At 40.8% G+C, this 27,939-nt stretch overlaps 1 protein-coding gene across 3 annotated transcripts in view; it reads right to left on the bottom strand.

Annotated features, from left to right (window-relative positions):
* The window catches only part of TIAM1 (TIAM Rac1 associated GEF 1), a 277,233-nt gene that overhangs the window by 171,125 nt on the left and 78,169 nt on the right, over nucleotides 1–27,939 (bottom strand). The window contains exon 1 of one of the 3 annotated variants that reach the window (XM_063447946.1): nucleotides 23,494–23,678. The exons of the other annotated variants lie outside the window; for them this stretch is intronic. The gene's annotated coding sequence lies outside the window, so the exon portion shown is untranslated. Of the gene's footprint in view, nucleotides 1–23,493; nucleotides 23,679–27,939 lie in introns of those variants that run through there. 3 annotated transcript variants of the gene reach the window in all.

The following is a 27,939-nucleotide window of genomic DNA, read 5'->3' as shown; positions in this document are numbered from 1 at the left end:
CTGCCACACTACCGTGTCTCTATAATAAAGATTGTAGCCTTGTGTACTTGAAGAGGTACAAATGGGATGCATTTCACATGTAAACAGTTCGATGACTGTGCCTGTACTAACATTGACAGAGAAAGGCCGTAAGCCATTAAAAAGGTATCCAAGGGAAGATCAGAAATGTACTACTCACGGAAAAATAAGCAATCAACGATAGTGAGCCTGAACGAATAGAGACACAAAGAGGAGGCTTTTATATGCACAACAATACAATTATACTGGAATCCATAACTGGATCTCGCTTCACTAACAATAAATGGAGCAACATACTCAATACTTTAGTTTAAAGCATAACTAGAGGACTCATTTTGGACTTCTGTTAAGCTAAGTACCCCCATAATTCCTAAATATATATAATTCATTTAGGAAAATGATTTTTTTTTTAAAAGTTAAAATAAATTAATCTAACTGCGAGATGGATGGGAGGTTGCCATAGTAATAAAAATGGTTTGGGGCTATAAATCTATAATTGATAGGTCTAAAAAAAGAAATATCACTACTTAAGTCAGAACTTGCATAGAGACAGAGAGCTAGTCTTACACCATCAACCCATTTCCTCTCCTCCTCCCCCCAATTATAAACACATCGGTTAACATAATTTTCGATTTACAAATGAAAATCCATTGAAAATAATGCCTCGGTTAACAATTTTTTTCGCAATACAAAGCGAGTTTCCCCAGGATGCATTGCGCCTGGGAGGTTTATAGCGCCGCCACCGTGCATGCTGGAGTCTACGGGTAACACGTGGCATAGAGTGTGGAGGTGTTGGAGCGGATTTTGCATCGAGCTTTGGAGCCATTGGTCAATTGGATCATTCAAGATAAAATTGGTGCCAATTGGTTTTCAATGCATGCCTATGGGAAACCGCTTTTCGGTTTACAAATTTGTCGCAATAAGAAACGTCCCAGAGAACGCATTAAATTCGTAAACCGAGCTTCCCTCTGTACTCTTTGCTATAGCTTTGTGTTTTAAAGGGATACGGTTTTCTCCAGTATTTTTGATGCTATGCTTATTTATGCCGAATGCTTAACAAATATGTTTTTATATTCTGCAAAACGTTTGTTTTCCCCTTCTACCGTACAACTGTGCGCCTCCATCTTGACTCAATGTTATAAGCACTATCCTTTTTGGTCACTGAACAGAAGTGGAGAAAGAGAGACAGAAACTCTTCAACCTATCGTTCCTGTAAGTTTTCTTGTAATTGTCCTATTTATAGCTAAATCCGCACTCTTATAATATTGTAAAGCGCTACGGAATCTGTTGGCGCTATATTAAAGCCAACAGTGCCAGGAATGCAGGTCCCTTCTCCCTCCCACCACCCATCCCCGGTTGCTGAAGGGGTGAAAACCCCTTCAGTGACTTACCTGAGACCCCCCCCCCCCCTGGTGGTTTCGGGTCACTCCTCCCCTTCATCACGTCAGCCGTGCATGCACATTAGGGCTTTCCTATGGGGAACTGAGCGACACTGGAGGTCCTCACACAGCATGAGGATGTCCAGCGACGCTCTAGCACAGGTTTTCTGTGCTATGAAGCAGGAAGTGCCCTGTAGTGGCTGTCTAGTAGACAGCCACTAGAGGAGGAGTTAACCCTGCAAGGTAATTATTGCAGTTTATGAACTGCAATAATTACAGTTGCAGGGTTAAGGCTAGTGGGAGTTGGCATTAATTGCCATTAAAGGGACATTCCAGGCACCCAGACCACTTCTGCCCATTGGATTGCCTTAACGACGAGTGACGGACCTCGTCCGTCACCCGTTAAAATTAACCCCAGATCGCCGCAATCGCGGCGATCGTGGGGTTAATGGTGCTCCGGTCTGCCTCTGCATTAGAGGCATACCGGGAGCACCGGATCGGGCCGTCAGAGTACATGTGCCCGCTCTGACAGCATGCCAGAGCGGGCACATGTGCTCTCTATACTCACCTCCGCCTCCCTGCACTTCCTGGTTCTGTGTGAAGTGCAGGGAGCCGGATCTTCAGTGATCCTGCCCCCTGGTGACAAAACAATAAAGTTAAATTAAAATCCCACCCCCCTTTACCCCCCCTTTACCCATTTTAATATAAAATTAACCCCTTCCCTGCCAATTGATCACTGACTACAGTGATCAATTGGCAGGGATTACATTTTACTATGATCTGATTTTTTTTTTAACCCCTGAGGGTTAATTATAATTTTTTTTAACCCTCAGGGGTTAAATTTATTTTATTAATTAATTTAAAAAATTTAAAGTTATAAATTTAGCTAGCTGGGGAGGGTGGAAGTTAGTGGGGAATTGGGGGATTTAGTATTAGGCTAACTAGGGGTTAACGTTAAAAAAAAGTTTAAAAATAAGCTTTAAAAAGTTAAAAAAAAGTTTCAAAAAAGTTTTAATAACGTTTAAGTAAAAAATGTAAAAAAATAAACCCTTTACCCAGTCCAAATAAAAATTAACCCCTTCCCTGCCAGTCGATCACTGCCTACAGTGATCAAAATACAGATCACAGTATTATACTGTGATCTAATTTTTTTTTAACCCCTGACGATTAACTTTTATTTATTTTTTAACCCTCAGGGGTTAAATTTATTTAATTAACTAATTTAAATATTGTATAATTAAATATTTTGCTAGCTGGGGTGGGTGGGAGTTATGAGAAAATGGGGAATTTACTGTTAGTGCTGCTTACTGCTAGTTAGGGGTTAACGTAAAAAAAAAGCTTAGAAAAATGTTAAATCTGTAAAAAAAAGTTTTACGAAAGTTTAGGAAACTTTAAAAAAATTAATAAGCAAAACAAAAGTTTAAAAAATAGTTTTAAAAAGTAAAAAAAGTTTTAAAAAGTAAAAAAATACATTTAATAACGCTCATTACCACTACACCTGGTACAAGCTAGCGGAAAAATGATCCCACGCTAAGGTTCAAAATATGCCTTTTAAAATACCCTGGGATGTCTTCTTTAAGAAATGGTATGGCTTTATGGGGTATTTGGTTTATATAGCCTGGTAAAATACTCTACAATGGGACATGGGCACAGCGTAAAAATGTAAAGTTTGAAAAAAAATGGAATGGCTGTGTCCCAAATGTGCCCCTCCGATGTCCACATATACCTGGCAAAGGTACATACGGGGGTATTTTTGTACTCAGCAGACATAGCTGAGCAACATATGAAGTATTATACAGTGGTAGTACACATATGGTTTGCAAAATATACTGTGCAAACTCACTTTGTGTGTCAAAAAGGCAGAAAAAAACGCTTATTACCACTACACCTGGTACACGCTAGCGGAAAAATGATCCCACGCTAAGGTTCAAAATATGCATTTTGAAATACCCTGGGGTGTCTACTTTAAGAAATGGTAGGCCTTTGTGGGGTAGTTTGAATTTAAAACCTGCGAAGATGCTTGGAAATTGCACTTAGGCCCGGCGTCAAAATTCAAAGTTCGGTAAAAACTGATATGGCTTGGTCTCCTATATGGCACTGTAGCTTCACGAAATAGTGCCATAGACATACAATGGGGGTGTCCTTTTACTCAGAAGACTTAGCTGAGCATAATTTGGGGGGTTTGAGCTTAGTGGCACATATGAAATATACAAAATGCCCAGCAAAAATGCAATCCGTATGTAAAAAATGCACAAAATTATTTTTTACCACATACTTTGGCATGTAATGGTAAAAAAATGGGGGCATGTTAAGGCACAATATGCACCTTATGACATACCCTGGGGTGTCTACTTTTACAAATGGTAGGCCTTTGTGGGGTTTTTTTGAACAGTCAAACTGTTATAATACCCCAAATGGAAGCATAGGCTCATTAAACCCGTCTCTCAAAATTCTACTGTGAATACTGAAAAGGACAGGTCTCCTATATGGCACTGTAGCTTCACGAAATAGTGCCAAAGACATACAATGGGGGTACCGTTGTACTCAGCAGAAGTAACTGAACACATAATAAAACTTTGTACAGGAATAGCACACACCAACTTTACAAAATACACATGAGAAGTTCTTTGTTATAAGTTTGTGTGCGAAAACCCCCAAAAAACACAATTTTACTCCAATATTTAGCAGAGGTTGGCGGTAAAATGGCTACGTAGAAAGTGTCAAAACAACCTTAGGTAAATAGCCTGTGGTGTCTACTTTATATAAATATATACTTTTGTGTGGCAATTTTGTTTTCTTTTATGGCTATTAGGCTTACAAGACAAACATACCAAATTCTAAAATCGCTCCACATAAAAAGTGTATTTTACTCCTTGTGCTTTGTGACCTGTAACTACCAAAAAAAACTGAAAATCCCAGACACATTATATATTCTGTAATTCAGAACAACTAAATGAATTTATTTTTAATTACTTTCCTTAACCTGCACTAATTATGTACACATTATTATTGCAAAAACTGTAAAAAAAACACACAAAAATTCATTTTTTTGCATATTTCTGTATTTTTTTAATAATAAATAAGCATTTATATATATATGTGTTACATCAAATTAAAGCCCTTTCTGTCCTTTAAAAAACGGTATATAATATGTGTCGGTGCAATGAATAAGTAAAAAGCAAATTGCAGTTGAACGCAAATAGCAAAAAATGCAAAAAATGCCGTTGTCATTAAGTGAAAGACAAGCTTCTGAAGCTCTGTCCTTAAGGGGTTAATGGCAATAATAATAAAAATAATAATAAAGGAGTTATATCAAAGTGTTGCCGACAGTTTGGGCTTTTTATTTTTTGTGCAATTTATAAATTTTGCCTTTTTTCACACCATCCATTTTAAGTTTCCGGTTATATTTTTATTAATGTACGCTATTTTTACAGCAAAGTAGCAGATCAATCTGTCACTTTTTGTGCCAGAAAAATGGCTTTCACTTCTCCTTGGTGCCACCAAATTTAAAGGAACACTATAGGGTCAGGAACACAAACATGTATTCCTGACCCTATAGTGTTAAAGCCACCATCTAGCCCCCCTACCCCTTCTCTCTCTCCTCTCTCCTCTCCTCCACCACATGCCCCACTAAATATAGTAAAATCTTACTTTTAATAAGTACAAACATCTTCGAGATCAAAAAAGACAAACCGTATTAAATCTCTCCCATGGCCGTGCTTTCTTATACTCTAATGCAATGTGACCCTGTTTTTGTCTAGAAAAAGAAAAAAAATTATATCTGAAAATCTATAAATATCAGGTTTTACGTAATATTCTGTGTTTTATTCAATTGTTTAATTTTCAGAGATGTGACTGCTTCCCTTTAACTAAATTATGTTTAGACACTAAACAAGAAATGCTAATTTATATCTGCTCTTTTACATTTTTATAATAATTCCCCAGTACTGCTTCTCTTGAAGTGGTCACAAATCCTTTTCAAAAAGGAACTTACTTTAAATCCTAACAAATAAAAATGCAAACCCATTTCTGAAAAAATAAAAACTGTTTGGAGGAGTCATTACTTGCACAAAAACCCAGTAATAAAAAGAGCCACCATTTGGATCCAGAAACAACGACCATAATTATCAGTTTTGGACTTCACACACTTGGAGATAAGATTTAAAGTATATTTACTGAGCACAACCTAGACCAGGGATAGGCAACCTTCGGCTCTCCAGATGTTGTGGACTACATCCCCCATAATGCTCTTACACACATAATGCTGGCAAAGCATCATGGGAGGTGTAGTCCAAAACATCTGTAGAGCCGAAGGTTGCCTATGCCTGACCTAGACCTATAGCTCCCAACTGGCCCGGATCTCGCATGGACAGTCTCATCTGATGATCCATACTGCACTGTCCTGGGGGCTCATTTTAAGCAGAAGCCCCTCCACCACCATATATACAAACTTGTTTTTATTAAATGTACTTGTTGGGCTGCACAGGTGCAATGCAAGCTGCGTCTGTCTATACAAGAACAATTGCACCACAACTCTGCACATGGGAATCTCTCCTTGGCTGGCTTCTTGGCTTGTCTGTCAACCTCAAACATGTCCTGTGCGTTTCCTACGCAGAGCCTCTTTTCTCACCATAACATACCCCTTTCCTAAGTTGTTCGACCCTTTCACATACCGGTTTGCCACATTAGGTAGTACGGTTAGAACATCATTACCTGCCAATATTGGGTATAATGATATTGTGTCATGTTTTTGCAACTTGTGATCAAATGCTGCAACTGAATCTCCATTACCTTTTGCCTTGCAATTTATTGGTGGTTTGTAAATCAGTGGAAAGCATCATGTTCTCCATATTTTACAAATATGTGAATGGATAAATAGATAGATTAGATAAATCAAGGGATTTTTCTCTTAAACAAAATCTTTACTGCTTTATGTACCCAATAAGAAGAACATCAAAATACATCAGTGTTTTGGTCTCGGAAGGGACTTACACACATACATTCCAAAATTCTCCAGTGCACACACTCTATATAAAAAAATAATAATAATTAAATAATTATGTTTAAACATTATAGCAATCTCTACTTCAGTAAGACTACAGTGTAAAGGAAAAATAATACGAGAATTCTGGCACTCTGCCTGTAAACTCAAACAGCCTATTAATAACCAAGATTAGATAATGGCTGAAAATATTGTGTTCACATGGTAACAAAGAACTACCTGCAGGGATTTACCTATATATAACTGAGCAAACATAAACTGGCGTTTTATTCCTTCGTGAAGGTGAAGAGACAAGTTCCAGAATCTAGAAAAAGCCACAATGTTTCCGTGTGAAAAGGAGAAGCAATTATGTTCAAAACATCAAAAGCAACATGGACATAAAAAAGAGATAATTACAAACTACTGAGCCAAACTACAGCTTTTTCCAATGATTATGTTTAAAAATAAAATTATTATTTTTTTGTAAAAGTCATAGAAAAAAGCAGTATGTTAAAAGGAACAATCCATGCACCATAACCACTACAGATCGCTCTCGGCTGTAGTGGAGGTGGGAAGCGGCACCCAGAAGCTCCCAAGTAAGTTACCAAACTGGTCGAAAACGGTTTGATTCCTTTCAAAGAGGGGCTTCATGGTACTCCAGGCAAGATACCCAATCCAAGAGAGAACGTCAAGTCAGCAAAATCTACAAATGACAAGCACATGTACCAGTGTCACACGTCCTCTGAGTGACGCACTGTTCCTTCCTTCCGCACTGTTCCATCTTAAAACAGACCCCAGCTGCTGCAGTGTGAAGGAGGCTATATAGCAAACCCCATCGACAAGGACAATCCAGTATCATTCAAGCACTTTAACAATGCACTGTTTACATATGTTATTCTACAAACTGTGGTACAATTATATTTACAGCTTTAAGTTTATAAAAACAGGGATATTTAATAAATCATTTTACTATGATTAAAAACACAAACATAAAATACAATAAACACACCTCGCAATCCATCCCTGAATACAAGAGATCGATCTTACGCCACTTACTGAATGCTGCCAAATCCCTGATTCCCGTCTATTGGAAAAGGTCGGAAGTCCCCACTACGGAGGAATGGCTCCATAGAGTTGGGGATATACAAGCGGCGGAGGCGCTGCGGGCGTCCCTGGCGGGGATTTCGACAAGACACGCGGAGACGTGGCGATCCTGGTTCTCATATCAGGTGGGTAGATCACGCACATAAGAAGCGGAGGGCTGGTCAGTGGATCCCAGACCCTTCCTATTAATGGCCATAACCTCCCCCTGGTAGATCTGTAGATCTTTTACAGAACACGCGCACAATGAACGAACGTCAACACGGCGTCACATAACCCCACGAACGGTTAACACATTGAACCCCAACGTAAACTACAGGACGCAGCACACCGACGGGCGACCAGGGGACCAACACTTTCAAAGGAAGACCCGACACAACACACTAGACCAGACTCCCGACATTCCTATAGCGGGAGATAGTAGCCCGAGAGCGGACTAGACTGCCTTACCTTGTATACTCAACACAAGCCGCTACAACACGACTGGACAAATCCACGTGGACACCACGTACCAACTACTCGCCCACTCCGGAAATGCGGAAACCAGGGAAGGACTCTTCTAGGCCTACGTAACCTTTCTCCCCCTTTCCACAACAATTACCTCCCCCCATTTAACCTATCCATGACATAGGAACACAAGATCCACACTTGATGACTTGATGTATACAAACACACAGAAGGTCGTGATAAGAACATGGGATGTAACCAACGGATACACACAGGGTTACAGCCCGAACCCGACCACTGGGAAAACACCCTCATACCATATAAATACACACCGCATATACACCAGTCATGTCTTATACCTTTATCATTACGCATTACCTTAGAGTCGCACATGCTACATATCGCAATAATCTGACGGATACTATAGACTGATGGTTAATATGTGCTATAATTTGCCACAATGTTTTACATGGAGGACTGCGAGCCTCATTTTCTGTGTCTCCTTTTTTATTGAACTTTCCTCAATAAAATCAGATTTACAAAAAAAAAAAAAAAAAAACAACAATAAACGGGAAAAATAAATAATATAATCATTCAAGATAAAGAAAGGATTTAAAAAAAAAAAAAGCTTTTAAAATCATATTCCTCCATTTTTAAAGGGACACTATAGTCACCCTAACAACTACATCTTAAAGAGACACTAGAGTCAACAAAACAATTTAAGCTTAATGAAGCAGTCTGCATAGATCATGCCCCTGCAGTCTCACTGCTCAATTGTCAGCCAGGCATGATCTATTCTATACACAAAAACCGCTTCATTAAGCAAAGTTGTTTTGATGACCATAGTGTCCCTTAATGTAGTTATTCTGGCGAGTAGTCAGCCCTGCAGGCCTTTTGCTGTAAACACTGCCTTTTCAGGGAAATGGCAATGTTTACATTGCTCCCTAGGGAGACCTCCAGTGGCAGTCACTCAAACGGCCACAAGAGGTGCTTCCTGGGTCAGTGCTGTAGCATTGAACTTTCCCCTTAGAGATGGGATGAGTCCATGATTCTCTATGAGGAGATGCTGAATGGCGCAGCGTGGCGTTTTGCTGCACATGTGCAATAGCCTCCCAATGCTTTCCGATTAGCGGAGATCATCAATTCTGATGATCTCAGCCAAGAAGTCGGATAAGGAGCAGGGTCAGCGACAGAAGACTCGCACAGCACTGGAATTAAAGTACATTTCCTACTTATTTAAGAGGGACCAGTAACCTAAACAGTGTTTTTAACACTATGGGGTCAGGAATATGAAGAAAATGTTTATTCTTGTATTTAACAAAGTACAAATAAGATAAATATACAACATGGCTATTCTGTAATATAATCAGCTGATGCTGTTGACCAATGAACAAGTCCTGCGGCTCTCAGTCATCAGCAGTGACGGTGCAGAGCAGCGCACATTGGACTCTATATAAGATAAGGCCAGGGACTAATGAAAGTATTTAGAAAACTGGGCAGACTAGATGGGCCGAATGGTTCTTATCTGCCGTCACATTCTATGTTTCTATGTTTCTATGTCTATGTTTCTATGACTCCAGGTAAGAAGTCAAACCATTTTACCTCGTTACAGGGTTGGGGGGTGTCACAGCACTCCTGGCAACATGACTACAATGAGCTGTAGCTGTTAGAATGCTTGGAGTGTGACTACAAAAGACCACTAAACGCACACCTTATCTCAGTGACTTGGGTGCTGTGGTCCTGTAGGTTAAACCTACAATGCAATTATTGTATTTATTTTTTTAATTAATTTTATTTTTTTGAGACTCAAAAGGTTTACATTGCAGGGTTAAACACACCTCCAGTGGCTGTTCCACTGACAGCCACAGGAGGCGCTTCCTGCTGCAGTAACAGAGTAAAACTGGTCACTGCTGCCCCTATAGGAAAGCATTTACTCAATGAGGCCACGGGAGGAGGAGAGGTAAACTGCACAGATGGAAAAAGGCAAGTAAAATACCAAGGTCCACCAGTTTATAAATAAAATTGTAAAAAAAAAAATAGTGGGATCGTGGGTGCAATATAAAAAGTACATTTTGTACTAAATTGAGAGTAAATTAATAAAATGACATATGTACAAATCTGACTGATATTGTATATTGATTAGCTCCTTAAACTGCTGGAAAATGTTACAGGCTGGCACAAAGAATGTATTGCTAAACGAAAAGATCAAAGAAAATTATAAATAATTTACTGACTACAGTAATCTTACCTAATACAACACTGGCTAAGAGGGATAAAAGGCAATCAATAATTAAAACTAAATCAGGTCCATCAAATTAAAATGTAATATTAAAACAATTTTATTTAAATCTATAATTAGGTTACTTGAATGGGAACGGTTTGATATAAACTGTAGCAGTAAGCAAAAAAAAAAAAGAATTGAACATTCGCACATGGTGTGAACATTTCAATGTATTACAGCCCCGATCTCACCCCACAAACACACACACACACACACACACACTGCATCATCTTGACACAAACACACACAAAAGTACAATTATTTATATAGTGCCAACATATTCAGCAGCGTTGTACAATAGTAAACAAGACTAACATTGAATTCTAACAAAACATCTACGGAATATGGGCACTGTAAGTGAAGAGGTCTCTGCCCAAACATACGGAGAATCTACACATTGCACCCACTATACACACCGCATCCCATATTCATAGACACACACTGAATTCCCTATACATATACCCTGTATTTCCTAAACACAGATTACATGTCTTACAATCACCTCTAAATCAGTCCTAAATGGTGGTGGAGTAGGGGCGGGCCTTTTAGGCGGACTCTGTCTGGGACAGTCCTGTGGGCGGACTCGGGCCAGGCTTTGTGCTGTGTAATGGGTCCTAAAATTTCTGATGTTAGCCCCGCTTATTGTAAGTGAATGAATTAGATAATCTTTTAAAACAATTATATGAACAAAAAGTGTAAGATGTGATGTGTATATTTTAAATATGTTTAGAAATGCCACAGACTTTCACAGTACCACATACACAAGTTATACAGTGACTTTCGGTAGTATCTGATTCTGAATGGGACAAGTTTTTGTTTGGGGGGGGGGGGGGGGGGGGTTGGGAGCAGGAGTTGTAACTTTTCCCCCCCAGAGTCACACAACATCATGCTCATTAAGAAGTGTAAGGCAGTTGGAACACGAACCAAAGTGATAGCGGTACTAAAATACAATTAAATAAAAAAATAAAAATAAAAAAAAAACACTTAAATAATTACTGCTTGTTTTATATAAATCAGAATGTTCTACAGTATACCAAAATGGAAAAGGGTGTATACTTGTTCTGCTTGTTTTTAGTTATTGTGTAGATTAAAATATATATATACACACACACACACACACACAGAGACAATTTTAGCATAGATTAAAAATATATATATTTTTTTACATCACTTTGATTCCCATGCAGCATGTACGTTCAATTTTACTTTTTATTTCTGTCCACTCAGCAACTTGGTTTGTACCCATTTGGGAGGAGATTTTAAGACATAGAAATTCAACCTTGGTTGCGTTTAAAGACGTTATACCGCAAAATTATCTTACAGGAGCTATAATGTTCTGCTTGGAAAATGTGGAATTTCAGTTTTAAGGAACATGAAAGGACAGGAGGAGGTTTCCAGTTAAGTGGTCTCAGAGGGACCTAAGAAAGCAATGTTTGTAACTGAATGATTATAGGTACTGGAGAAAAGGAATGCTGGGCTGGAATATTCAACCCCAAAAAACAGAACTAAAAACGGAATTACTTGCTCAGCAGCACGATACTGTACTTACCTGGGATCATCTGTGTGATACAGCAATTACACTGGAATCATTCGCACAAACATATCAAACTGACCCACCTGTACGGACAGTCCACTGAACGGACACAGGTTCTAAGTGAGCTTGTGTCAATTCAGCAGCCCTATAAAGGTCAACATTTGGCCACAGTGGGAGGGTTAAAGGGGGGACAGTGACTTCCCAGGATTTGTAATATTATACTTGCTTATCCCTATAATTGACAAATATGTATATGATGTAAAATTACAAAGAAACTTCTTCATCCTGAAACTGTGAGCCTTATATTTGAATGTACGTGTAAATTAAAGGGACACTATAGACACCAAAACAACTTTAGCTTAACAAAGCAGTTTTGGTGTATAGACCATGCCCCTGCAGCCTCACTGCTCAATTCTCTGACATTTAGGAGTTCAATCACTTTGTTTATGTAGCCCTAGTCACACCTCCCTGCATGTGACTTACACAGTCTTCATAAACACTTCCTGTAAAAAGTCAGCTTATGTTTACACTTCCTTCATTGCACAGTGTTTTAATTAATGTTTTATCTCCTGCACATTTAATAGCCTGCTAGACCCTGCAGGAGGCTCCTGTGTGTGATTTCAATTTAGAGAGCAGTAGAAAAAAGAAAAAAAAACTTCTAAAGTCAACATCTGATTGAAAACAAAATAATTTTTTTTTCATGCAGGCTGTTTTGAGTCACAGCTAGGCGAAGTATGGCTACAGTTTCATAAACCGAAACAAAAGTGATTTAAATTGTAAATGGCAGAGAATTGAAGAGTTGCAACTTCAGAGGCATGATCTATACACCAAAAGTGCTTAATTAAGGTAAATGTTAAAGGGACACTATAGTCACTAAAACAACAACGATATTATATATACAGAGAGACATGAGTATTGCACCATTCGAATGGAATTTATAGCGTAATAAAGAAAAAAAACGAGAAAAAAAAAAAAAGGCTTTAATAAGCTTGTGAATTTTGAATACTCTATTGTATTAGTATATTTGCATATGACTATTAATGATTAAGGCACATTAACACTTGTGCTTGCAAACCCATCCTTTTCTGTGTTCTGTTCAAACTGAAAGGAACACCATAGCATTCGGAATACAAAGTTGTATTCCTTACACTAAAATGTTTCTCAGCACCTCCCGTTCCCAACTGCATCGCGGAAAAAGGGTTTAAATAACCCTTCCTTTGACTCACCCGATTCCAGCACCGAGGTCTCTCGGCCTTGGCACTGTCTCCTCCGACATCTGCACCAAATAAGCATGCCACTAGTGCATTAGGCCTTCTACAAAGGAAAACTATTGACTTTTTAAGACTCTGAAGACGCCCAGCGCCGTTTCACGGAGTCAAACTACGTGAAACAGCAGGAAGCGTCTCTAGTGGCTGTCTAAAAGACAGCCAGAAGAGGTAGTCTTAGTGCTGCAATGTAAACATCACAGGATCTCTAAAACTGTAAGGTTTTACATTGTAGGACTAAGGGGAACAGGGACACTGCACCCAGACCGCTTGTTTGAGATGAAGACTGTAGTGTCCCTTGAACAGTCGTTTGGCGGATTTTCTTTTATTCTTAATCAAGCTTCTAGTACCCACAGTGTTAATGGAGCGGTACCTACTCAATAATAACAGGGAAATACAATAATGGTAGGTTCCAAAGCACCAGAAGGAGACAGCGTCTGCAGTAACTGTGAACCGCTGGGACCACATTAAATTAAAACTTCTCACCACATTAAAAAGTGCATCTGGTATCCGGAATGATATTTACAAATTACATTTTTAGAGCTTTTAGAAAACATTTTACACAATCGGCTCCAAAAGCCACAAGTTAGACTTTAAATTAAATAATGTCATGAATTAAAAGCTTTTATTGTTGCAAATGTAACAGTTTGAGAAATGTTACATGTTTTTTTTTTCACCCTCATTCATGTTTAGTGACAAGAATGTGATGAAAAAAAAACAAAAACGAACAAAATAAATGCAAGAAAATCATTTTTGGAGGTGAGGAACTTTTCATGTGTCTCTATTTTCTTTCAAAATTTACGTTAAAGGGACACTCCAGGCACCCAGACCACTTCTGCCCATTGGAGTGGTCTGGGTGCCAACTCCCACTACCCTTAACCCTGCAAGTGTAATTATTGCAGTTTTTTTATATAGGAAGCGCTAATGTGCATGCGCGGCAATGCGCATTAGGTCTCCTCGGCCGGTGGGCGGGATCAGTTTCGCCCACCGGCCGACGGAGTCAGAAGGAGGAAGCAGCAACGAGGGACATCGTCGCTGCCTCAGGTATGTTACTGAAGGGGTTTTCACCCCTTCAGCAACTGGGGATTGGGGGGTGGGAGGGAGAGGGGATTGTTTTCCTGGCACTGGAGTTTCCCCTTCAAAGATTTAGCATTTGACATAACAGTCTAGTTCAGTCCTTCACAGCCAGGGCAAACACGGCATTGGTGGAGGTGAAACAAACACTGATTCGGTTTCTACTTCTTCATCTACTATGTTTAATTAGAGAAAAGATCAAAAGTACATAACAAAGATTGACAAGGGGCCAAAATGGAGGCACGCCAGTCAAGGCAGAATTAAATGCAGAGGTGTGGATTTGTACATTTCATTTTTTATTTCAGACCTCACAAATACAGATTTATTACATATAGTGCAAAATAGTAAAAATGTTGGGAAGGGACTTCCCCCTTTTAAGAGGGGGAAGCACAACTTAATATTTTCTAAGGATTCAAAAGGGATGTCGATTCATTTCCATAATTTCCAGGGCACTGCATATTTTTATTTTTTTATATATAAGAGAGCTCAGAGGCATGGATATGGTTCCATTTGGATTGTGTGCAGATTGCTGACCCCATCTGCTGACAGAGAACGCGTTGGGAGTACATTAGTGGAATCATCAGTACTGTACAATGCTGCACTTTGGCTCCAAGTGCCTGGATGGCGACTTAAATTTGCTTAACTGAGCATTTACAAAAATAATTGGATAACACCTGGGCAAGCCTCTAAAAATGGGACACAAAAATCCCTATTTAATGTGAAATTCGTGTAGGTTTAAAATATCTACAGCTTATTTGTTCTATGTGGATGCTCGGGTTTTTAAATGTAAATTTGTTAATAGATGTGCATCAATTTCTTGTGTGTACAGTACATACAAGATATAGGCATGGAAATTAGAAATATAGAGGGTGTGAGACAAAAAGAGAGGGGGAGAAAGAGAGCGACACAGAGAGCAAGATAGAGGGGAAAATAAAAGGGGTACAGAGAGAGAAACAGATTTTTCCAAAAGTCAAAGATGACTTTAAATGTGAAGTAACACACTGGGTGCCAGCCAGCTGCACAGCATTCTGGAAGCATGGTAAAAATGCTATATTCGCCAAATTATTGTACTTAACGTAAAGGAACACTATAGTGTCAGGAAAACACTGACACTATATAATCCTTGGGGAACTCCCTCCCTCAGGGTCCCCCACCCGCTGGGCTGACCTCTCCTCCCCCGTTGACGTCAGCTCCCGAGTGGAGCGGAATGCGCATGTGCGGCAAGAGCCGCGCGCGCATTCTAACAGTCCATAGGAAAGCATTTCTCAATGCTTTCCTTTGGACATTCTGCATGCTGGATGCAAATTTTGCATCCAGAGTCAGAGAAGTGCCTCTAGAGCAGGCATAGGCAACCTTCGGCTCTGCAGATGTTTTGGACTACACCTCCCATGATGCTTTGCCAGCATTATGTGTGTAAGAGCATTATGGGGGATGTAGTCCACAACATCTGGAGAGCCGAAGGTTGCCTATCCCTGCTCTAGAGGCTGTCAGGAAGACAGCCACTAGAGGTTGGATTAACCCTTCTATGTAAACATAGCAGTTTCTCTGAAACTGCTATGTTTACATGTGAAGGGTTAAAACCTGAGGGACATTGCACCCAGACCACTTCATTGAGCTGAAGAGGTCTGGGTGCCTACTAGTTCAGGAAACCAGTACTTTGAGACTTTATAGAATTCTAAAGAAACACTCTGGCACTATAACAACTTCATCAAAATTAATGATGCCAGAAGGTCACTGGCACACATTAAAGGGCTAAACCATTTTAGAATCGCTGTTAGCTGATGCCCTCGGCCAATCAGTGACTCTACATTCATAATACTGGCTTTAAAAAGGAAAGTTTATATGTGACTCCTAACATCACTCTTAGAATGCACAGCTAAGCCAAGCCAAAAAGTGCCTTTTGTCAACTTTTGTCCCTACTTTGTCTTATGGTATCTCCGAATTGCGTTAGAATTTCAGTGAAATTCCAGTGCAGTCTTCGGTATTTCATAATGAATAGATCTGTATTACATAATGAAAATGAGACAGATCAGCTTAAGCAGGATTTTCATGACCTGTGCAAAAGTGTGACACCTACCGTCATTGACCTTAGACCCTTAAGAGTGCACAGGTGAGCAGGGGATTTAGCTGTAAAAATACATCTACCTTTGTCATTTCGATCAAGTGACTGAGTTTAATTAACTAACCAGTGATGTATAGTCTTGGGAACACAGATTTCAGCCCACTGATACCAGGTATGTGATTTAGTTGTGCTTCAGTCTCCGAAACGGGCTTTGCTCATTAATTTTTCCCATTGTGGCACTGGTTACACTGCTTGCGAACAACCCTTTAAAATCTTTATGGTACGGTAATCCCAGTGGTGCACAAAAGGTTAATTTACAGTAGCTACATAACCCTCATTACTTCAACCACAGAATAATAAACACAGATCAGCAGTAACATCTCAAAGGTATTACACAGAAAGTCAACATGTGTATCCTAATTAAGTGAGTTATTTGGGTAAACGGGCTTGTGCTCATTTAACTTCTCAAATGCCAGACAAAATAAAGTCACACTGAAGAAACTTGTGGATGATTACTGGTTCTGAAAATATAACCTCTGTATAAGGATGCTTTTCATATTGTATAAGTTAATCAATTATCTACATAAAAAAGATTTAAATGAGGAGTTAAATCAGGCTTTAGAATCAGAATAGTCAGCAAGAATCGATTTAAATCATGATTTTTACAATGTAAAGACTCATTCTTGCTGGTAGTTGTAATCTTTAATATTTGCAAGCAGATTAGGATTTTTATATTTAGAATAATTACCTGTCAAATTAGTCGAACAGCTATATCAGAATGCATTTTAGTTTAATAGGTTAAAATCATTTATATTTGTAGGACTACTTAAATTGCTTTATTTAACAGATTTATGCGTATTTATTTTTCACTGTGTTCAATTACTGGAGCCAATAAAAAAATAAAAAATAAATTTGCTTATTTCAACTAATTTCTTTTTGGCAACTGTATAGTAATGCAGAGCCATGCAGTAGCAATAACGAATAGATATTTATTATTGCACATGCATGACAATATCTCAAGGCAGTGGTAAAATAAAAACAGTAGCCAGGGGGAACAGAGCTTGGCAGCCAAGCGGGCCAAACGTGCATTGTCTGTGCTCCCTTGACCAAAACCGGAGATTTCTCCCGGGATGCTTGGTTTTCCTGCGGTCAGTGATCATCCTGATAAGGGGTTGTCTGTGTATCCGGGAATACTACGTCATCACCGTGACGTATATCCGGGGATACTACGTCACTACCATCACCAGAACGTTCTTACCAAGACTTGCAGTCTTTAAAAGCGAGGGCTGGGCCGGACCGCCGAGCCGAGCGGTCGCAGGGAAGAGCAGCTCCTGCATACCATGGCCTTTACACGTACTAAATCGTGAATTCCACGGACCCAAGTGACCGACCACCATGACCGGCAACACGGGCGGGCTACCCGAGCCGGGGAGAGGCTTGCTCCCGGAGTTCTAGTCCCCCGGGGGAGGTTTCCCTGCAACGGCCAAAGGGATCCAGCCTGGCGGTGAGTGGAGTGGACGGCCGCCGCTCCACTATCCTGCCCCACGGAGCCCGCCATGCCCGCGACATAACGGCGGGTCCGGCCCCAAACCCCCCCCCTCCGGACCGGGGGGGTGATCCCGGTCCACGCCTTAAACTACAGCCGGAGACATTACCGGACCAACATGCAGGCCCAGAGCCAAGATGGCGGAGGCCACGTGTACGATGGCCGACCTGCAGAACCCGAGCGGGAAAATGGCTACCCCCTGACATGGCACTTAAAGCTACAACTTGCACCATAAAGAGGCACCCAAGCCCAGAGAATCGCCGGGCGCAAAGCCCTGAAGACCCTGCTCGATATCCTGCTCACGTGGATGGGGCTGCCCATGAGACCGCTCGCCCTTCTTCTGGGCTGGGCGCTCAACAAGAGGGACCCCCCTGCAGCCTGCCATACACCCTGGGAGAAGATACCGGAACCCAGGGCCCACGATCCTGCTGAAGGGATCCATGGCACAAGGGCACGAGCGCCTACAAAGGCCTCAGGCCGAAGGCTGGTGGCATCCGGACGCAGTACCGCCACAACACCGGTGAAATCTGGGGAAGAGTGACGTCCACACTGAGCCGCAACAGTACCCGGTGGAGTATGAAGACGAGCAGAGGGAAACTATCATGTAACCTGGACTTGGGCCAGAAACCTGTGCAACAACCGGACGCAACATTAAATTCCTCCACGTTAAAGCCGTAAAGTACGGAGCTGCAAAGCAAGGAGCCGCGAAGCTGCCCACTACAGTAGGCGAGGGGAGCTGAATCCTGGTCCAGAGGTGCCCCAGGTACAAACACCGCAGGGCAAGAACCAGCCACTACAGAGGGCTTAGCTTAGAGAGACTGCCTTTGTATCCCATGAGCGAGTGTGTCCCAATGGGGACAGCCAGCAGTCACCTGTATACCCTGACGACCCCCATCCTGATGGACTTATACTTGCCTTTCTGCTTTAAAATTGCATACGGTAAACCACCTGTCCACTTTAGAAATCTGAGACTGGCATGCTTAACAATGCAGTGCTCCCCATCTATGTCTCTCCTCTGATTTTTCTTGCCTGTCAGACCCCTCTTGATGCCCAACTAAAATGAGAATCTACATAGTAGTAGACATGGTATAAATGTACTCAATGGCTCTATTACAGGATTATAGCACATTTTGGATAAACAGCCTGTTTAAATCACATGTACATTATTACTAGCTCATGTAACCACACTAGCCTGCTTCTGATTTTAGCATGTTATAATCACTTTTGCAAGCAGCATATCACTTACTGTGTTCGCGAGTTTCTAATATTTGAGTTAAACTTCCATAACAGGGAAATATTGAACCTGCATATTTATTTTCTGCGAAGTTTGCGCACTCACTCCCTTACAACTAGCTAATGTTAAGCGAATTAAACTGCATACTGACTAATCCTGACTACAAAAGCAATGTTAAACCATAATATATAAAAAAGAGGTACAAATTTTAAGGAAATGTTAGTTACCATTGTTAGTGAATCCTATACTGTATCCTAAATGCACATTTCCCTCTTTCTATTCTGTATCCCATCTAATATACCTCAATAAAATACAGATTGACAAAAAATAAAATAAAAGCGAGGGCTGTGGAGGGAAGCCTGCTCTCCTAGCTCTTCACCAGATGGAGTGAAGCGGACGCACTCGCGCTACATGTGCCTAGCTCGACACAATCAACAAGACACATTGAGCATCTACTAACCAGCTTAGATAAGCTCTTTGAAAGCTTCTGTGCAAAAATAGAAGTCCACAGAACACTAGCACTATCTAAGATCCGGGAGGGAGAGTAGAGATCGGAGAGAGGTGAGCAGGCGACTTGTGGGTGCAGCTCCTCCACCAGCACCAACTCTGGAACATCTTGGATAAACTCCCATTGCACCTATCACGGAGGCTGAAGAACCACCGCTGCTGGCAGCAATGAACCACCAGGTGCTTCTGCCGTTCCCCCCCGAATGGGATGGACTTGATCTCAGGAAAAAGGACTGAAGTCCATGGATTTGTAATGCCGGCCTTCATTGTGGCTCGGGCTGGAGGGATGCCATGTTTGGCTCCTGTTATGAAGTGCCTCTCGAAAAGCCTCCACGCACTCCCGACCCTGGGCACAGGCAGACTTTGGACTTGTCTGCCTGAGCTAACTACCAGTCATACTCCAATGACTCAATCATACCTGCTAACATAGCTTTGTGTTTTTCTGTTCTATTTTTTCAGTCTCTATAGTGATTCTACTTTTAATTTCTGCTATGATTTTCCTTATGCAGCTATACTCCAGGGAGTTTAGTTTCAGGGGCTGCATCTTTATGATACTCTACCTTAAACACAATCTACCACCCAGTGGTTTTACTTGTGATAGATCTCATCCATTGAAGTGGTCTTCGTGCACTATCCCTGTCCCACTTGGTCCTGCAATGTATATCATTGCAATTTTAGAGAAACTGCAATGATTACAGTGCAGGACTAAGATTGCCACTAGAGGCACTTCCTGGATCCTAACTGACAGCAGGTCGCCTAAATGACGCTGGAGGTCCCCACACTCCACATGAGAACATCCAGCATCAGTGAAATCCCCATAGGAAAACATTGAAGTAATGTTTTCCAATGGGGAGAGCCTAAGGCTAGCACAGCTATCCGCACATGCGCATTAGCCCCCTGTCACATTGGATTATCACTGCTCAATTCTCTGCCATTTAGGAGTGAAATCACTTTGTTTATAAAACTCTAGTCACACCTCCCTGCATGTGACCCTACAAGTCTCCCTAAAAACTTCCTGCAAAGAGATCTAATGTTTACACTTCCATTATTGCATAGTCTGTTTAATATATAATTTATCTGATTAATAGCCTTCTAGACTCTGCAGGAGCCTCCTGTGTGTTGACTAAAGTTAATTTTAAAGAACAGGTAATAAAAACGTCTAAAGTAAGTTAACTGATTGAAAATGAAACCGTTTTTCACTGCCAGTGGAGGTGTGGCTATGGTCAAATAAACAGAAACCAAAGTAAGTAAACTACCAAATGGCAGAGAATTGAGCAGTGAGAATGCAGGGGCATCATCTATACACCAAAACTGCTTTAATGAGCGAAAGTGGTTTTAAGGTCTATAGTGTTCCTTTAAAAATATTCCCAAACTTGGTCTTTTTACACTCTGCTGTCATTTTGCTCCTCAAGGGACCACATAAAGACTATGTGCACAAAACAAAAAGTTTGCAAGCTGCTCAGAATGTTTAACTTTCATTTACACTGCTTGCCCCTCCCTCCTCACACATGGAGCCTGGTACCAAATAATCTTGAAATCTACCAATGAAGGTAATATCTGCTGAACAACAATAGGATTTAGGTCTTTCCCTGAACTTTGTTTATTTTATACCTTTTTTACTATAAAAAAAAAAAGTGAATGCTATGCTTGGATACCTTGGAGTAATTGAACTAGTTTACCAAAATGTAAATATTGCATGACTATACAGCCTTGTGCTACATAACCAAGCTCGATTTCATCCTGAATAACCTTTGAACTATAATGTATGTTAAATAGAAAACTATCTTTAGATAAGATTTTTTTCTGCCATACATTCTCTGTGAGGACTACAGACATCAGTTTACCAAAGAGTGGGGATTACGGTATACCACTCTATGCTAATCACTGGGAGCCACTAGAAGGCTCCTTTAAATGTGAGTATAAAATGTATTTACATACCCAACATGTATTACCAGATATACTACACTAGATTAGTGTCTATTCCAGGGGTAGGCAACCTACGGCACTCAAGGTGTCTTTGTATGGCACTCAAGGCTGCTAGAGCCAAACAGGCTATGGCCTATCAGGAGTCCTAGTGAAACTTCAGATATCTGCTAATACGAAAAGGTGGTGAAGGACAATCCTCAATTTATGCATTGCAGCACGTAGAGGAAGTCATCTCAGATCACTTCCTCCCAGCACTTGTGAATGGGAATCGACACTGTAGTAGAGCAGCCCGCTGTTGCAGCTCCTGCCCTGTACCTGTCTAGCCTGGTCCCCACTGGAACCCACCCACACTGCTAGATATACACAGAAATGCAGAATAACCCTGCCCTCATACAAATAATACGAACAGCCCCCACACAAACATACACACAATCCGCACAAAATCTACACCACTAACAATCCACATAGAAGCACACAATGCCACATGCAGTCTCTCACATGCAATACCCCAGACAGCCCCACACATACACACTACCAAACACACAATGTGACATATTCATCCAAACACACAATTCCACAAGCAGTCCCCAATACACAGCCCACATTCATAGGTATCATACACGATACCACAAACTACTCATGCATATATACAATATAATAGCTCAGATACGCACAAATACAACGATACAAAGCAACCACAGTATCAATAACACAAGCAGAATACGGCAGCATACACACCTCAATTTAAAATAACAGGACCGGCGTGCTACGGGATATCACAATCCTATATAGTGCTGCTAAAAGGTTGCCTACCCCTGGTCTATTATTTAAACCTCCCAGATCAACTTTTATTGGTCCTAAGGATACAGCACCTATCCTCAGGTGGTGATTACATCGCCCAGGCGCACAGATCTAGACCAAAATGATACACTGCAAGTATCTCTTTATATTTATCATCAGTACCCGACATACTACTACACTATATAATCCTCCAATGTCCCTTCCTCTCGTTGCATTTTGCCTACAGCCGAGGATACCCCAAGGTGCTATGCCCCTCTTTAAATGTCTAAATCTTACTTTTAACCGGAAAAGAGAGATGCAGGTTTGGGCTACTCGAACTGCCTTTATCATGCCACCTACACACCTCAAGCACTAGAAAACTACCATTCACTATTCTCTCATAGGTTGTTATGGCGTTTGAAATGTCCGTTAAAGGCTGGATGAGCTTCATGAGCAATGTAGTTCAGAAACACCTGGGATGCCAAGGCGAGTCATTCATTTTTAAAACCATGTAGTTCCTTCCGTTTTTTTTATCTAGCTACTGCAATGTCTATTATGGCAAAACAAAGAAAGTTTATTTAAAACAGTGGACTATAATATGAAGCGGGTTTGCTTAATATTTTGATTTAACCTTTACAAACCCACAAACACACACGTGCATTTACATGTGCGCATACAAAGTGCTCTGGTACAGCACAAAGAACAAAACCCAACCACACAGTAAATGCCAACAATTCTCCTGACACCTATTCGATCTCCCTGACTGCCCGACAAAGAATGGAAAAATGAGGACCCAACACAAGAAGTGACAACACAAATAAAAATCCCTCGTGAGATGGTATATTTTCAGCTATAAGTCCGACAAAGCTGAATGCACTGCCATATAGGAATCATAACAGCAATATGGAATAGGTTGAGGTTTTAATATCAAATCACAGCTCAGTACGATACAGAGTATGCTTTCGACTGTAGCACAAAACACAGATCTGTGACTTTCTAGACATGATACAATCACTGCCACAGTGTCCTTTCTCGGTTAGTGTCAGTTAGTATGCAATCCTTCTAAAACAAAACAAAATAAACTAAGATATTCCAGAAGGCGCAGATATTTCTCTGAACTTTTTCTGTAGTTTGGAATCACAATATACGTCACGGTGACGAGAAACGTGCACAAATCGAGGGTAATAAGTTGTGTAATATTAGAGCAAAGCATGGAACATCCATCCCACTGGTTTCTATGGCGATTGCCCCATTTTAGAACGTCATCCTAGAATTGCTCTTCATACATGTTCCAAACAGTTGGATTCATGCATTACTTCACTGCAGCACATGCACAATCTCTGCTGTCGGTGACTTACCTTGCACTCCTGATCTCATGGCCACCCTTCCAGCCAATACCAAGGACAGAGAAAGTGGTGTGAGTTTCCATATACTGACAGACTCCTCGCAGACCCCAGTCCCAGATTATTATTATTTAAAGTTTTTTTTTCCCCCCCAAAGCTCCCTATGTGAAAGGATCCTGTTCACTTCCTTGGAGCTTAGTAAACAGATCTCATAGAAACTAATGCACAGCTCTCCTCCCCTCCGCTCCTGGGCAATAGCAAGACAGGTATCACTTTTCACTGAGCACAGAGGGGGAGGGTGTGTTTCTCAAAGACAAAAGGCAGCTTACAGTAAAGAAGTGAGCATGTGGGAAACGACTCGCCATGTTCCTGAATGGCCCACAGTGAAAACATTTTAAACGGGCCGTTTCTTCCCAAATTCCATTACAAGGTCTGCAAAGATGCACAGTATTACACTGCAGGGGTAGGCAACCTTCAGCACTTCAGACGCTGTGGACTACATCTCCCATAATGCACATACAGCCGTAATGCTTTAACTCTAAATCCAGTCACACCGCCCCTTGCATACATTTTCACATCACAGAATTAATATTGGTATTTTGCAGTTATGATATTTAACAGAAACTCAAAAACAGAAAGTCTGCATTTTAAAGGAGACATTGCTAGTTAAAAAACTATTTATTGTGCTTTTAATTTGAACCACTGACATTCCAATGCTTGGTAAAGCAACCTTTTGCTGAAATGTATGTATTATTTCCACCCAAATACATATTTTAAATAAATAATTTTTTTATTTTTTTTTTTAAAGTAGCCCCTCTCCCTCCTCCCCTCAGCCGTAACTAGAGAAGTGCAGAGATTTCTCAGCCAGTCCTGTTCTGCCTGTTATCTGTTCAGGCGATGCCAATATACCATAAACCCTTGCGAAGCTGCAGTTTTGCTCTCAAACCATTTAATTCATATTTCTTCACCACCAAAATACTGTACTTCAGTGTGTGCCTTTTGGCATGGAAAGCCTCTGAGACGCCACACCAAGACACTGTTCACAGTAGGCACGTGGCCCTATACCAAGCAAAGGGTGTCATGGCCACAAATAGTGAGTAAACAGGCACTCCAAGCGTAATCACAGCGCAGTATTGTAGTGTTTATGGTGCCCAACATGCCAGGGGTGCAAAACACTGCTTATGTTAACCAGCCAATGCTAGAAGCGGTAATATTGACTTATACAGTACTTGTAATATAATTCTACATACGGGAATAGTTGTTGAAGTTAGCGAAACCATAAACCGAGGAGTGGGGATCAAAGATTTTGTATACAGACTCTACAGCCCTAGCCTTAATAGTCAAAACACCTTAAAACTGCTTGACAAAAACCTAAAGGGTCTGCTCCCATAACCTTCTAGCACCACAACCACCGACATAAGCTATGGTGGTTATGGTGCATGGAGTGTCCAGTTAACTCCGCCCTCCGTAAAGAAAAAAAACTTTTTAAATAGAATTGATCCTTTGTTGGATCCTTAAAATCGATTTCACAAAAAGACAAAGCACTTTGTAACAGGAGCCAGAGAACCTTATACGACTTCTCCTTTTCAGACAGCTGCTGCTCATTGATTGGGACGCACATTCACACTGTTCCCAAACCATCAGTGTTAGATTAATTAACTGGCTTTCCCTGGCTGCATGTGAATTTTATTAATATCCCGACAGAACTCTTCACGTGAATTTCAACAGAAAAATGCCATTGATAACAATATAGTATTTCTATTGCTGTTTAAAGTAATTTGTGTGTATACAGAGCTCCGGCAGCTAGTCTGTCATCCACAGGAAGATTGCTCTTTCAGGTAATATGAGAAGAATCTGGTTATTCTCCATTCCAGAACACAAAGTTAAAAAAAAAAAACAACTTCGCTTCATTCTCATATATCATATCATACATTATCACTTAAGGAAGACAGACATTCGCTACCTCCAATAAAGCAACAACGATCTCCAGGTACTTTCCTGTACCTTACAAAAAGGCAATAAAAATTTGATTACTTAATATTCTTATTTAGGACTGGCCCCTGAATAGAAAGATTAACTCATACAATTCACATCGAATACAAGAATAGGTATGGTTCTCTCTCCTGCACAGTCAAAGTAGCTAGTGACAGAGTGATAATAAATCACCTCTGCGGGTATTTCAAAATAACCAAATAAATTACTTTGTGTAATTAACCCATTTGTGACAGGTGACATGTCAGAATAATCAATGTAAAATGTGATTATCCAATATCAAGGTTAGGCTGGCAAAAAAAACACGAAGACACACAGACACACACTGCAGTGTTTCTGCATTGTAGTGATCACTTAAATACCATATTAGAGCAACAATGGGGATCGTACACATACACATTCCTGGAAGGTGGTGGCTGTGTACCTGGACTCATGCAACCAGTTGTCATCTTTCTGCTGATGTCATTATTGCAGGAAGGCATTTCATTAACCCCTTAAGGACACATGACATGTGTAACATGTCATGATTCCCTTTTATTCCAGAAGTTTGGTCCTTAAGGGGTTAATCACAATGTCGAATTAGTGAGCCGTGTGGATGTGACATCAAACAATTGCATGTGCTCACCTATTCGCTTTATCCAATGCAAAAAAGATACCAGCGATGACCTGAGAAATAATCGTAATGAAGAAGAGGACTTTCCATGTGTATTTATCCCAGTAAATATGAATGTTCATGCAGGGGAAACTTGTAGAGCAGGCAGACACAGACTGCGTTAGTTAGTGCACCTTCTACAATATCTGTAATACTTTGTCAACTAGAGAAGTTAAAAGGTTATACATTCCTGTTGATATTCCCTAAAATGGAAGTTTATGCTTCCGTGTCCTTTTTTTTATGATCCAAGTAATAAAAGTGAGATAAAGGTAGAAGTTGAACTTCCTCACAGTAACCTGGCAAGCTGATCCAAGTCACACGTGTCTTAGAGACCCTATGTTCCGGTCAAAAAAAACTCTCAAATACAGATTGACGCTATACTATGTGGTGTCTGCAACCTCCTAGCACCATAACCACAGCATGAAACATAGAATGTGACGGAAGATAAGAACCATTCGGCCCATCTAGTCTGCCCAATTTTCTAAATACTTACATTAGTCCCTTAGTCCCTGGCCTTATCTTATAGTTAGGATAGCCTTATGCTTATCCCACGCATGATTAAACTCCCTCACTGTGTTAACCTCTACCACTTCAGCTGGGAGGCTATTCCATGCATCCACTACCCTCTCCGTAAAGTAATACTTCCTGATATTATTTTTAAACCTTTGTCCCTCTAAATTAAGACTATGTCCTCGTGTTGTGGTAGTTTTTCCTTATTTTAAATATAGTCTCCTCCTTTATTGTGCTGATTTCCTTTATATATTTAAATGTTTCTATCATATCCCCCCTGTCTCGTCTTTCCTCCAAGCTATACATGTTAAGATCCTTTAACCTTTCCTGGTAAGTTTTATCCTGCAATCCATGAACCAGTTTAGTAGCCCTTCTCTGAACTCTCTCTAAGGTATCAATATCCTTCTGAAGATAGGGTCTCCAGTATTGCGTACAGTACTCCAGCTGAGATCTCACCAGTGTTCTCTACAATGGCATGAGCACTTCCCTCTTTCTACTGCTAATAACCTCTCCCTATACAACCAAGCATTCTGCTAGCATTTCCTGCTGCTCTATTACATTGTCTGCCTACCTATAAGTCATCAGAAAAAAATCACCCCTAAATCCCTTTCCTCAGATGTTGGTTAGGACTCTATCAAATATTCTGTACTCTGCCCTTGGGTTTTTACGTCCAAGATGCATTATCTTGCACTTATCCACATTAAATGTCAGTTGCGGGGGGCGTGGCTACCGGGCGCATGGAGTAGTCGCACATAGTGAGAGCTCCGCGACCACCGAGCTTACAGCTACACAGTAAGAGCCGAAACAGCTTAACAGAACCTATCTACCGGGTGTTACACCCTCCCCGATACCCATGGCACCGTCCAAGCAGCTCAAGTTAACGGATCCGATCCGTACGAGCAAGAAAGAGCACCCGCGGCAAAAACAAGATGGCGCCGACCCAGACATACACTTACATGAGGCAGACAACATCATAGAAGAGGAGACTGTCCAGCTATCTCAAGGTGATGCCCCAGTCACTAACCATAGCCTGCATATCATGTTACAAGCACTGAAGGAGTCCCTGGGAACTGACTTCAGACAGATAACAAAAGAAATCCGTGAAGAAATTCAGGACTTAGGTGAACGTACAAACCGATTGGAAAATAAAATGGAGGAGCTGTGTTCAGCACATAATGATGTGGTAGACCAGCTACACAAACTGGAAGAAGAACAACTCAATATGGTAAAAGTAGCTGACATGGAAGACAGGGCAAGGAGGAATAACCTCAGGTTCAGGGGCATCGCGGACTCAATATCCGCGGAGC

The sequence above is a fragment of the Pelobates fuscus genome, chromosome 1 (genome assembly GCF_036172605.1).
Source record: "Pelobates fuscus isolate aPelFus1 chromosome 1, aPelFus1.pri, whole genome shotgun sequence".
Taxonomy (NCBI): Eukaryota; Metazoa; Chordata; class Amphibia; order Anura; family Pelobatidae; genus Pelobates; species Pelobates fuscus.
Note: the sequence above shows the minus strand (reverse complement) of the source record. Positions and strands in the feature narration are given on the sequence as shown.